This window comes from Hemibagrus wyckioides, linkage group LG17 (assembly GCF_019097595.1).
Source record: "Hemibagrus wyckioides isolate EC202008001 linkage group LG17, SWU_Hwy_1.0, whole genome shotgun sequence".
NCBI lineage: Eukaryota > Metazoa > Chordata > Actinopteri > Siluriformes > Bagridae > Hemibagrus > Hemibagrus wyckioides.
In genome coordinates, this window is record NC_080726.1 from 3,854,115 (window position 1) to 3,869,155 (window position 15,041).

The following is a 15,041-nucleotide window of genomic DNA, read 5'->3' on the forward strand; positions in this document are numbered from 1 at the left end:
AGTTAAATGAAAAATAACTCATTTAAAATAGTTTATATAAAATAAAATAGAAATACCTTGTGTTATTTTTCTTATTATCTGGCAGATTATTCACGAACCATAATGAATTCTGTCATTCTGAATTTGAATTTGAATTTGAATTCAAAAAAAAAACAAAAAAACAAGTTCAATGGAGTTTATAGGACAGCTCATATATTTCTGTAGTTCCTTCTGTCTGATTTTTTACAGTCCAGCACAGTATTTACCCACAAAATTTTCCTGGTTAAGTCAGAACTGTAAGAAAATATGTTGATGAGAAAAAGTTTAAAAATAGATTGTATATGAGTAGTACTGAATAGTGTTTTCTGCTGGTTAATAATAATATCCTTGTTCCTATTAACTTTTTTTGATGGAGCATTTAAAGGAAGTAGTGCATAGTTCACGTTTGTTTTGATTTTAGCATGCCACGCCTTCGCTATGATTCGACTACTAAAACAGGTTGACAGTTTGAAGCCTTTGTTGACAGATGGGAATGAAAAAAATCTTTAACAGAAATCACAGTTAATAAATTCTGTATTATGTTTTGAATACTGATACAGCTTAATGGTCATTATTTTACTGTTACACCTGACAGACAAATATATGGTAATATAAATAACATTCCAATAAATATAAAAGACTTTAATTCATGCACTGTAACATATTTAGATCCATTCACTGGAATACTGGAATACTTCAATTACTACCTTCCCTATTTTTGATATATTAATATTTCTATTAAAATGTTTCCACCTTATTTTCCCTATATATTCTACTTCAACTTTACGGTATTTATTAGTGTCTTATTTTTATTCCTTTACATAATTATTATTCTTTTTACCTTGTGTTAATTAGCTGTATTTTATATCAAGGACAGTCATAAAAGCATTTCACTGCATGTTGTACTGTGTATGATGAGAAATATGTGTATGTGAGAAATAATATTTTTAAATAAACCGGGAGCAGTCTAAAGAACAACAACATACACTGTGGTACACCAGGTTCCCAACCCTGGTACTAGGGTACATCCTGTCATGCATATTTCTTTTTCTTTTCAGCTAATTACCAGTCATTACTGGTAATTATGAAAATGAAAACATGTTTGTAACGGGCGGACTGTAGCTGAATGACAGACACGAACAGAAGTAGATAAACCTCCGGAGGGGTACGTTTATTAAGGAATACACAACAAAGGAAGGAGAGGGGAGAGCGGGGTGACGCTCTGGAACAAGGAGTGAAGGGGAAGGGAAGGGAAGGAAGGAAAAGCGAGGGGAGTAACGCTCTGGGGCAAGGAGTAGAGAGGAAGGAAAAGAGTAGCGGAGAAACGCTCTGGGGCAAGGAGTAGAGAGGAAGGAAAAGAGTAGCGGAGAAACGCTCTGGGGCAAGGAGTAGAGAGGAAGGAAAAGAGTAGCGGAGAAACGCTCTGGGGCAAGGAGTAGAGAGGAAGGAAAAGAGTAGCGGAGAAACGCTCTGGGGCAAGGAGTAGAGAGGAAGGAAAAGAGTAGCGGAGTAACGCTCTGGGGCAAGGAGTAGAGAGGAAGGAAAAGAGTAGCGGAGAAACGCTAAGGAAAGTGCTAGTGATAGGGAGCGGAAAGAAAGGGGGTCAGAGTCTACGCCCGAGAGTCCGCATGCAAGACCCTACCTCCGAGAGTCCGCATGCAAGACCCTACCTCCGAGAGTCCGCATGCAAGACCCTACCTCCGAGAGTCCGCATGCAAGACCCTACCTCCGAGAGTCCGCATGCAAGACCCTACCTCCGAGAGTCCGCATGCAAGACCCTACCTCCGAGAGTCCGCATGCAAGACCCTACCTCCGAGAGTCCGCATGCAAGACCCTACCTCCGAGAGTCCGCATGCAAGACCCTACCTCCGTGAGTCCGCATGCAAGACCCTACCTCCGTGAGTCCGCATGCAAGACCCTACCTCCGTGAGTCCGCATGCAAGACCCTACTTCCGTGAGTCCGCATGCAAGACCCTACCTCCGAGAGTCCGCATGCAAGACCCTACCTCCATGAGTCCGCATGCAAGACCCTACCTCCGAGAGTCCGCATGCAAGACCCTACCTCCGTGAGTCCGCATGCAAGACCCTACCTCCGTGAGTCCGCATGCAAGACCCTACTTCCGTGAGTCCGCATGCAAGACCCTACGTCCGAGATCAGACCCCGAAGGCATGAAGGAGAGGAGATTAACTAGGGGAGCGTGTACACAGAAAACAAGGAGCAGGTGCAATCAATTACAATAAGGAGTGAGAGTGCGCTGAGGAGGGGTGGAGTCCGGCGCGCCTGTGACAATGTTTATACAATGTTCTAAATTTTCAGTAGTGTTATTTACTGAACAGAGACAATTCATCCACATCATGTACTAAATGATAACATTTTCTGTTTTGAGGCTGAGAAGAGGTACCATGAGGACATATTTGGAGACTAATACTGCTTCACCTTCAGTATTCTTCAGTATCCCGAGTCCAGTTTACACCTGAGGCTGAAAACATACCCTTCCATGTCATGGTCCTGTCTGAGGCTGACAGTGTAGTCTCCCAAAGTCTTGTTCCTGCCTCCTGACTCCAACAAATCTGCAATCTAGCCCTGATGAACCTGTCCCCAACTCACTTCCCATCTCTGCTAAAGTATGCAAGCATGGAGTACAATGCCTGCAACATGACCAAGGACTTTGCAAGGACATTTTGCCCAGAGGGGGAAAGACCACCATGAGGGCTAGTAGGTGTTGCCAGAGCAGGAACTTTGGGGGTGAAGGGGTGTGGTCAGGGGACAGAGAGACAGAGAGACAGAGTGGAATTAAATAAAAGAAAGAAAGAAAGAAAGAAAGAAAGAAAGAAAGAAAGAAAGAAAGAAAGAAAGAGAAATAGAATTATTTGAAAAAAAAAATACAAAAAAATTCTGGATATATGTAAATTTCCTGACACTGCTGAGCCAGACATCACAGTCTCCCAAGTCCAACTCACACCTGAGGCTGAAAACATAAAGTACCCATAAGGCTGACAGTGTGGTCTCACAAGCTTTTTTCCTGACTCCAGCTAACCTGCTATCTAACCCTGATGAACCTGTCCCCAACTCACAGCCTGCTCCCTGTCCAACTTCCCATCTTTTCCAAAGTATGCAAGCATGGTGTACAATGCCTGCCACATGACAGAGAATTTTGCAAGGACATTTTGCCCAGAGGGGCAAGACCACCATAGGGGCTAGTAGGTGTGGCCAAAGCAGAACCTTTGGGGGTGGAGGGGTGTGGTCAGGAATTCCCCCCTTGCACCACATTGTTGTGTTTTTTGTTTGCTTCTCTATGTCTATGTTTGTATTGAGCCTGGTCTTGTCTTCACTCACATCCTGTCAGTGCTTGTTTTCTCCCATGTCCTTATTGTCTGCAGTGTTTACCTGTCTGTCACCAGCCAAGCCTTTGCTTTGTGTTAAGATTTCTTTGCTATCGATACTGTTTTGATTTTTTGTTCACACTGATTTGCCTACTGTTCATTGTTTGCTGATCACCTGATCTTTGCCTCTCAGAATCACTCTTTGGGTTCAACCATATTATTTCTTTTAATTATAGTCAGAACTCTAGTCAAGCTGAAAACATTCCAGTAATATGCTGCCAAATGAAGCATGGGAAAAACAATGTGTTGTAGCAGGTTTCATAACGGCAAAGAGAATGGGGATTGGACGGGTTTGTGAGCGTTTCAGGTAGAAAAAATTAAGAATAGTAATTTGCTATTAAATACATAAAGAATGAGTCACATTCAACATGTTTGTTGAATCCAGAGATCAGTAAACTGCTGAGACAAGATTTCAACCAAGTATTATTTCTTGAGTGTCATTTGCATGGCCTCTTCCTGGATCAGAGGTCACTTATGAAACCTCAAGATACACTACATTGCCAAAAGTATTCGCTCACCTGCCTTGACTCGCATATGAACTTAAGTGACATCCCATTCCTAATCCATAGGGTTCAATATGACGTCGGTCCACCCTTTGCAGCTATAACAGCTTCAACTCTTCTGGGAAGGCTGTCCACAAGGTTTAGGAGTGTGTTTATGGGAATTTTTGACCATTCTTCCAGAAGTGCATTTGTGAGGCCACACACTGATGTTGGACGAGAAGGCCTGGCTCTCAGTCTCCGCTCTAATTCATCCCAAAGGTGTTCTATCAGGTTGAGGTCAGGACTCTGTGCAGGCCAGTCAAGTTCATCCACACCAGACTCTGTCATCCATGTCTTTATGGACCTTGCTTTGTGCACTGGTGCACAGTCATGTTGGAAGAGGAAGGGGCCAGCTCCAAACTGTTCCCACAAAGTTGGGAGCATGGAATTGTCCAAAATGTCTTGGTATGCTGAAGCATTCAGAGTTCCTTTCACTGGAACTAAGGGGCCAAGCCCAGCTCCTGAAAAACAACCCCACGCCATAATCCCCCCTCCACCAAACTTTACACTTGGCACAATGCAGTCAGACAAGTACCGTTCTCCTGGCAACCGCCAAACCCAGACTCGTCCATCAGATTGCCAGATGGAGAAGCGCGATTCGTCACTCCAGAGAACGCGTCTCCACTGCTCTAGAGTCCAGTGGCGGCGTGCTTTACACCACTGCATCCGACGCTTTGCATTGCACTTGGTGATGTATGGCTTGGATGCAGCTGCTCGGCCATGGAAACCCATTCCATGAAGCTCTCTGCACACTGTTCTTGAGCTAATCTGAAGGCCACATGAAGTTTGGAGGTCTGTAGCGATTGACTCTGCAGAAAGTTGGCGACCTCTTCGCACTATGCGCCTCAGCATCCGCTGACCCCGCTCCGTCAGTTTACGTGGCCTATCACTTCGTGGCTGAGTTGCTGTCATTCCCAAACACTTCCACGTTCTTATAATACAGCTGACAGTTGACTGTGGAATATTTAGGAGCGAGGAAATTTCACGACTGGATTTGTTGCACAGGTGGCATCCTATCACAGTTCCACACTGGAATTCACTGAGCTCCTGAGAGCGACCCATTCTTTCACAAATGTTTGTAAAAACAGTCTACATGCCTAGGTGCTTGATTTTATACACCTGTGCCATGGAAGTGATTGGAACACCTGATTCTGATTAGTTGGATGGGTGAGCGAATACTTTTGGCAATATAGTGTATCTTCTCTGTCTTCATATATGATCCTAGAGAATTTACATGAGCACCTTCATAATACTGTGCCAATAGAGATAATAGTAGATAATGATATAAAATGATCAAATTATAATAATTTTCAAATAAATATTAATTATCCATTCCCCAACCTTTCTCCAACCTGAATGACTTGTATATTTTATTACTTAAAAATTAACACTTGATATTCATCTAAGATTTATTTTGTATTGAAATTCTAATTTCTTCATTACCCACAATGTCATTTGAATATTTGCTGATAGTGGTGCAAAGGGATTTCTCCTTTGCTTCATCATTAACATGAGCGTGATGCAGCAGCACTTTAATCTTTTAGTCTATCCAGTTCTTTCCCCTCCTTATCTGTACACTAAGCTCAAGCAGATCGGCCTCCAATGATTTTGTGCTAATACTGCAGTCAATTTCATCTCATAAGCCAAGCCAGGTCTCTGCCATAACTCAGTGTGCATTAACATCACCACTGGAAAGTCTAAACACGATCTTTATCCCTTATATTTGAGATTAAAATTGAATTAAATTGAATTGAATATTTTTTTTTTGAATATATATTTAATATGTTTCAGAGTGGACTTATATCTTTAAGAGCTTGTAAGCCATATAAACTAACAAAAAAAAGTTTCCTAAATTAAAAGTTAAATAAAAATAATTTATAATTTAATATATATTTATAATAAATAGTATATAATATATACTATAATATATTCTATAGTAAAAAAGTTTTCTAAATTAAAGGTTATATTAAAAATAATTTATAATTATAATAATTTATTATGTATTTATAATAAATATATATTTAATGTGTTTCAGAGTGGACTTATATCTGTAAGAGCTTGTAAGCCATACAGACAAACATAAAAAGTTTTCTAAATTAAAAGTTAAATAAAAAATTATTTATAATTATAATAATTTATAATTTAATATATGTTTATAATAAATATATATTTAAAGTGTTTCAGAGTGAACTTACAGAATAGTACTTACTTTCTCTAACAGAAAAAGTTTTACAAATTAAAAATTAAATGAAAAATAATTGATTTAAAATAGTTTATATAAAATAAAATAGAAATACCTTGTGTTATTTTTCTTATTATCTGGCAGATTATTCACAAACCATAATGAATTCAAATAAAAAAAAAAAAAAACAACCCAGGTCAATGGAGTTTATAGGACAGCTCATATATTTCTGTAGTTCCTTCTGTCTGATTTTTTACAGTCCAGTACAGTATTTACCCACAAAGTTTTCCTGGTTAAGTCAGAACTGTAAGAAAATATGTTGAGAAAAGGTTTAAAAATAGATTGTATATATGAGAAAGAGGATGTGAGCTGAATAGTGTTTTCTGCTGGTTAATAATAATATCCTTGTTCCTATTAACTTTTTTGATGGAGCATTTAAAGGAAGTAGTGCATAGTTCACGTTTGTTTTGATTTTAGCATGCCACGCCTTCGCTATGATTCGACTACTAAAACAGGTTGACAGTTTGAAGCCTTTGTTGACAGATGGGAATGAAAAAAATCTTTCACAGAAATCACAGGAATTATACATGAGGAATAAATTCTTTATTATATTTTTATGACTGATACGACTTAATGGTCATTACTTTATCGTTACACCTGATAGACAAACATATGGTAATATAAATAACATTCCAATAAATATAACATGCTATACTTTAATTCATGCACTGTAACATATTTAGATCCATTTACTGGAATACTGGAATACTTCAATTACTACCTTCCCTATTTTTGATATATTAATATTTCTATTAAAGTTTTTCCACCGTATTTTCCCCTATATGCCCTATATATTCTACTTCACGGTATTTATTAGTGTCTTATTTTTATTCCTTTACCTAATTATTATTATTTTTACCTTGCGTTAATTAGCTGTATTTTTAAAGGACAGTCATAAAAGCATTTCACTGCATGTTGTACTGTGTATGATGAGAAATATGTGTATGTGAGAAATAATATTTTTAAATTTATTACTGAAATTGGTTTGATCTATGAATTTTATTGCAGTAAGTATGCTTTACCATGTTACATTCGACGATAAATAATAAGTGCTGATTGAAGAGAACTACTGTATTTATTTTGCTGTGCATTTTACTTCAAATTGGTGCCTTAAGTGTGACTAGGGAACGAAACTGGAGGAAAATAAAAGCAAAACAAAACTGCAGATTTTAATCACATGTCCTTACAATGGAACTGTAAGATTTCACGAAAAGATATATGACCCGAGTTTCCTTCTCAGACAGGTCAGATGAAATATTCGGAAATCTGAGACCTTGCAGTTGATCAGTCTAAACACCAGAGTGAGGCATATTCATGAAGTCAAGAAGACATACAATAATTTACACCTTAAAGAGGAGAGTTTGTTATGAGGTAAGCTTTTCCTGATGCATATATTTTATATGAATATATGGTAGAAAGTATCAGTGTTTAAATCAAGGCAGAAATCCCAACTTTTACAGCTAGAGGACAATGCAACAGTATGTTATTTCTCACTGATAACGTTCCGCATTCACTTTACTTTAAGCAGCGGTTCCCAAAATGGGGTCTACGAAGCATATCCAGGGTGTCTGTGATTTTTTAATTTCATTACAGCAATAAAAATAACAACCCACCGTTATAATGATAGCTGAGTTCTTGTTATTGAAAGTTATTGTTCTGAATGGTTTGTTGAATCAAATGGGTTTTAATCCAAATCTTAAAATATGAGCCTATGAATAAATGGACTTAAGAACTGAGAGCTCTACAGCTATAATAAAAAGACTTAATAGAATTGTACTTAACACTCGTATAATAAATCCACGCTGAGGGCATACGGGAAATGATGTGTACAATTGAAGAAAAGTTAAAAAGTTTGAGAATCACTAAATAATACATAATAGATCATTGTAAAGAATTACATTTTGAACAGAAAGAGGATTTCTCCAGGTTTTCTTCCGAGATTCGGCTCTGTCTGTCTTGTGTTGTCCCAGTCCCTGTTAATGAAAACTCTTCACTCTTCAAAACATGATGCTACCACCACCATGCTTCATAGTGAGAACAGTGAGCTTTCAGGTGTTGGGTTTCTAACACACTTTCTGGTACTTTCAGGCTCATCAGTCCAGAGAACATTTTTGAGCCTCACACAGGATTTCACATGCCATTTTTTTTTATTTAAAGTAATGGATTTCTTCTTGCCCCACCTTCACAAACACCAATGTTGGTGTCCAAGCTATAGATGAATCATCTGAATTGAATTAGAACATCAACCACTTTCTTAACCAGGATTTCTCACCCAACATCATTGCCCAACCTCGCTAATGCACGTGTGGCTGAAAAGGAACAAATCGCTATCATCCAAAGTCTTTTGAGGAAAGTGGAGGCTGTCATAGCATCAAAGGGTGGAAATTTTAATACCAATGTTTTTGGGAAAAGGAAGCACATCTGGTTGAGATTTTAGTTAGTTAGTTAGTTTTTCCAATACATTATACAGTATATGTGACACAGGGGACCAAAAATCTGACACCATTTCAAGCTTAATACAACAATTCTCATTACAAGTTACTTTAAACAACACTTTCAGTTCCTTAGTATTAAGTATGTGAGCTGGCACAGACTCTACACATTTCTTCCAAACCTCATGATTCATTTTAGAAATTCAATTGCTTCCAAAGAAGAGATTAAAGAGATTATCAAGATCAATATCACATATTTGCTAAGATTTAAATAGGGATCTAAAATAGTGCTGTATCTTAAATACTAAAAATTTGTATTTTGAATGAAGACTCAAATATTTGGACCCTGCTGTAGATGTAATATAGCTGCTTGCTATCATTATAGACATCTAGCACACTGCCAGGTCATTTAAAAACATTTATGTAACAAAACATAGCTTCTCTCCATGCCATAACAATCAGGCATGATCAGTATGGAGCAAAATCAATCATTTGTGAAGTAAAGGCTAGATTTGGTTTATTGTCACCCGTGTCGGCCTGGATAGACAGGTTGTTCATTCATGTAGGTGTCATTTGTTGTTTTTTTGTGTTCTTTGACAGGCAGTGAAAATGATTAAGAAACATAGCAATGTTGTTGTTCTTTCGGCTGCTCCCTGTGTGTGTGTGAGGGGTCACCACAGTGGACCAACTGGTCCACACAACAACTTGGCACAGGTTTTATGCTGGATGCCCTTTCTGACGCAACCCTCCCCTTTTTATCCGGGCTTGGGACTGGCACTGTATCCAGTAGCTGTGGTTTGGGCACTGGCTGGAAATCAAACCCAGGCCTTCCGCATGGCAGGCGAGAAACCTACAGTACCACTGAGCCACCAGTGCCTTCTATTAAGAAACAGAGCAATAATATTGTATATTACTGTACATACCATAAGATGTTTAACATAGCAATATTTTACATATTATGCACTGTGTACTTAAGAAACTTTAGCTCACATGGGATTTACATGAAACAAAGCTTATTTGTTTGGTTCTGAAGATTTTTTTAAAAATTTGTCTGCTTTCATCAGGTCTCATAATGACAGGTTTGATGAGTGAAATATATAGTTGTCTTGACCAGAGCTCAGCTACTGGAACATTTTGCAGTCTGTGACATTTAAGATATTTCCTTAGGTGGCAAGAAAATCATAAACAGTTGAAGAAACATAGTTATTTTTTGAACAAAACCATTCGTCAGACACAACAGTGACTCACACTTCCATAAAGTGCAAAGAGACCATATCCTTAAGAAACACATTAACAGGTCACAAAGACCTGTTAAGATCACACTATTAGCAGGACACAAAGCGCACAACCTTCAGCCTACTGTGCTATTTTAGGTCTGGAAATTGACACGAGTAATCCAAAAATATTCTTAAGTAATATTCTTTAAGTCAGTTTTGAAGAATCGTGTTAAGTATCCCTGTGAACTATGCTCAAGGGAACACCACCTTGATTACCTACAGTGTATAAAGATATTAACTGCCTGCTTATCTTAGCCCCAATGCTGTTGGGGTTTCTGTAGCTTGCTAGGTTTAAGCTAGTTAGCTCATGTTAATACATTGTTTAGTTAGCAAAGATGCCTCTAACTCGCTATAATATAGGTTTTAACAGCACTTAGCAATTATATACACTCAGGTTGACAACATTCCAAAACAAATTTAATCTATTTAAGTATATATGTAGTATTATAACATCATTTTAATTATGACCCACATTTTTTACAAATTTTTCACACCATTTTAACCAATTTAAGCAAAAGTATATCTTTAAAATGATGATTCCTTCGCTCATTCTAGTTAAACGTTAGATTTTTAATATACCATATATGATAAGGCTAGATATAACTTAATAAAGCTCTATGAAGTTTATAAGGATGGAAGATAAATCAGGTAGATGAAAGAGGCAGAAATTTGAGTCTAAAGTATAAAAACAATATAATGCCCCCACATAGCTGGGCTATACAGTAGATATGCCACCATTACTGATAAGCCTAAAAAGTCAGACTAATGCTTTGCCTTCATTTATTGATGAAGTTGTCATGACCTGCAAACTGCAAATCTTCTCTGGAGTTATTTCACAGATAGGATGAATTAAGCTCCAAAGATGTCCTCATTGTATCTCTTCTCAGCCTTTAGAACAACAAAATCACAATTACGTTTAAAGACTTATTGTTTTACTTTGGCTTGATTTTGACATCAGTGTATCTCAACACCACATTAAGTAAATAATAGATCTTTCACCTATAACTGTTCCAGATATTCCCCAGCCTGTGTACGTGTTATATCCAGATGGCTAGCCAGGATCTCCTGTATTTCATGTTTGACATCCAGGGCCATATTTATGCTCCCACACACTTAAACATGACCAGAATTTTGGTTCAAGACCTCCTGAACCTCTTCACTAAGCTGCTTCTATTAGGACATCTAGTCAAAGAGAAAGACAGGTTTAGGATAGTGTGTCAAATTAGGTGAAAAGTGTGGTCATGGTAGAAGAAACGATTAAAAACTGGCTTTATGTTTTACGTTATCACAGCCTTAATTAACTAACAATCACATTTTTATTCATAAGTACCTGAAAAAACGTATCTGGTTTAACCCTAAACTCATGTTAATGTCTGTGTGAAGTTTCACATATTTTCCCTATGCGTAGTTTTCCTCTGGTTTCTCCTGTTTACTCCCATCTCCTAAAATCCTATCAGTGGATTATTGGCTAAACTACAGTAAATTTCACTAGGTATTTCCTGTACAAGTGTGCAAATGTGCTAGTTTCCAGTTACAATAACAAGCTGTATACCTGCATAATGATATTATATTAAGCTTAAAGTCTAAGGTCCTTAAATATAAGGATTGACAAGTCACTTCTAGGACATGAAATGTACAATATGAGTCATATCTTGGAGTGACCAGGCTGATGAGAGTATGCAGGAGTGATGCTCTTCAGCATGCCATTTTCTTTCATGTTAAAAGTCTCCTCTTTGTAGAGGTGAACCATGACTGCACCACAACATCCAAACACTAGCATCCTTGGACTCTTTTCAAGACCTGCAATAAGACACTTTGCTTTAGACATAGTACCAAACAAATAACATATAACTTGTTCAGGTGTGGATCTGGGAGTACCTGTATGTTTAATTTCATGGAAGTGTTGTTGCCAGAAGCTGCAGAAAGGAGCAATGCCACTGCCTGCTCCAATTAAGATAGTTGGGATTGTGGGATCTGGAGGAAGATGAAACCAAAAACCATTATTAATCCACATGTATTGATTTGGCACAGGTTTTTACGCCAGATGCCCTTTCTGATGCAACCCTCCTATTTTATCCGGGCTCAGGACCAGAACTGAGAGTTAACTCTTCAGTGGCTGGGTTACCTCCCTGCCAAGAAATCTAACCTGGGCCGTGGCAATGTGAGCATGGGATCTGGCCACTGGACCACCAGGTGGCTTAAATTTCTTCACAGCATACAGTTATCATATTGGTTAACACTGTTACAGTTTGTCCTTTACCTTGGGTGTGGTAGTTGACTACAGACACAGTGAGGTGAAGCTCATGAGGGTATAGCTCAGGGGAGGAGCTAACCGAGTAGAGGCGGGGCTTCAGCAGGGGTAGCTGGCTGAGGAGAAAGGCTGCCGAGAGCTCCAGGCAAGGAAACTCCTTCAGAACCTCCAGGAAGTTAGGCCTACTAAATGCTTTCCATTCTGAATAAGTCCTACACATCGATTTCAAAAGTCAAAATCATTTACTTTTAATAATTTGCTGTATACCCCATTTAAACATCATTAAGAATAACATATGAAAATTGTTTGTGTTCATAGACATTAAATATAGACTTACCATACTGTTGCCAATTCTAGCAGGTGCAGATGGTCATCTTCTTTCTTAGTCAATTGTGACAGCTTGCATAAGAAGCTTTGGGAAGATGGTGTGGAAATATCCAGGAGGTGAGTTAGAGCATGGGTTAGAGAACGAGCCGGGAGACGAGAATCTTTCTTCCATCCATTTACTGCTGCACAACCACATAAAATAATATTAAATGGCTTAATGATTTGCTCAGTTCTGGTAACAGGAACCAACAGTTACTACAGTCAGTATTGCAAAATTAAACCCTAACAGGATAGACAACATAATCTTTTTTAATGATGACCTACAAGATGTGTTTTATCCTTTAGTTATATGCTGGGATTTAGTAGGAATGTTACCAGAGCAGGACTCAGGAAGGTATTCAAGTTAGATAGTCTGATTGATGGGAGGAGTGTTGGTGAGATGTTTCAGAATGCCCATCACCAGCTCAGGTGGATTCCCTGGGAAAACGCCTACATGGTCGCCTGATTCATAATTCAAGGCCTCTTTTTCATCATTCCCCTGAAGTTCTATTAATAAAGTAGAGTGTCTGAAAAACAAGATTACATACTGAACTTTAAAGCAAGAAAAGTCTATTCATACATCAATAGAGTCTGATGTAATCAGACCAAGAACGTACCTTGACTCAGCACTCTGGAGACTCTTTCTCCCCTTCAACTTCATCGGAAACACGGTTTTAGAATGGAATGCTGAGAGAGCTGTAAAAACAAAACATGTAGGCTGTTGAGCATGGTAATGTTCATTAGAACTGCAAGAGCTAAAATGTTAATAACTCATTAGACAAGGTACCTGAGATTTTATCTGTGATGCTGCTGTCAGGTTGCACTCAATTTCTGAGAGGGTCCCAAATGAGAGGTGGTGGTGGTAGCTCAAGTGGTTAAGGCTCTGGGTTGTTGACTGGAAGATCGGGGTTCAAGCCCTAACACCTGCTGCCACAGTTGGGCCCTTGAGCAAGGCCAACAACCCACCCTGCTCTAGAGGCACTGTATCATGGCTGACCCTGCACTCTAACCCCAACCACCAAGGATGAGATATGCGAAGAAAAGAATTTTACTGTTCCAGCCGGGTTCTGCTTTGTGAGCATTGGGGTATTCAAAGCAGCGCTGTGGATGACAACCTCCTTATTGATTTACATAACATTCTACACATGCTGTATCTCATCCAAATTAGGATGAGTTCACTTTTGAGTCTGGTTCCTCTCAAGATTTCTTCCTCATACCATCTAAGGGAGTTTTTCCTTGCCACAGTCGCCTCAGTCACCTCAGGCTTGCTCACTTGGGATAATACCTAGTACTGTTTGTCTGTTTATATGTTTGTTGTTTTCTTATGTTGTTTCTCATGTAAAGCTGCTTTGAGACAATGCTCTTTGTTAAAAGCGCTATACAAATAAAATTGAATTGAAAGGCACAACTGAACATTGAATTGAGCTTCTTAGCAAAGGTTTGAGCTTTGCCAGTTTCAGTAGCAAAGATAATCTTGAGAGAAGACCACTGCCTTGGAGAATCAGAATTCACTTGGTCAGCATCTCATTGTTCCCTAACATATTCCATGTAAAAAATAAAATGTGATGTAGAAGAAGTACTGAAATAAGCATAATTTTAAGAAGCAGAGAAGTGTGAAATAGTCTTACTTTGTTAGCGCTTTAAAACTCATTCGTTTTTATGTCTCCTTAGTTCCTTTGTCACATCTTTACAAACGTGTTAACCAGGGATCTGGTTTGAAACAACAGCAAAAGTGTGTTAGAAGAAGGAAAGCACTGTATGTGTTTCAACAAATTTTGGTGCAACTGTAGAATTGAATCTTTTATAGAGCTATGATCTTCAATATTTAATTTCTGTGTTACTTGTTAAACAAAAAGCATAAAAGAGAAAAAAAAGATATTTTTTCATTTATTGACTGTTTTGGTAAGAGGTGCATAGTGTGTGATACCTCGTAGTAAAAGAAGGGTGAAACAATGTTGTTGATCATCTCTAGGTGGAACACAGGAGTCAGAGAGCCTGACATGGGAGGGACAAGCCAAACCCAGCAATAAAATCCTACATATAAAAGAAACTTTTTAATCTGTTAATTACAATGGCCAGAGGCAAGTGTATTTATGCCCATTCAGCCAAAAAAACCTTAGTGAAATTAGGCTGAGCACAAAATTGCTTTGTGGAATGATCTTGTCAGGGCATTCACCTTAAAGATAAAGATGCAGTCAGGTATAGTAAGCTTTACATCCACACACAATGCATAGTCTAGTCCCAGACCCACTGAATATGAGTGGTTTCTTTGTTACTTCGAGGACCAAGAGGAACTTCACGCAGTTGTGGTGATACTCAACTGTCCCAGGATGAGGGCCTTACACTTTGGTATTTCCCAGTGAACAAAAGGGTTCCTCAATAAAACTTTGAATCTCAGGGAGGACTGTTGTTTATGTATTTGCATTCAACAACATGAATTATTTGGCCTTCTTTGAGAAGGTTGAGCAGGTGCTCGAGAAGGTATCTTGTCCTAACCCCATAATGGAGATATCAGGAAGAAAAGGATAG

General features: G+C 38.5%; 1 pseudogene; it reads right to left on the bottom strand.

The window, feature by feature from the left end:
* Positions 1–10,789: 10,789 nt before the first annotated feature.
* On the bottom strand, positions 10,790–14,660 carry LOC131367679 (nitric oxide synthase, inducible-like; annotated as a pseudogene).
* Between the last annotated feature and the right edge of the window lie 381 nt (positions 14,661–15,041).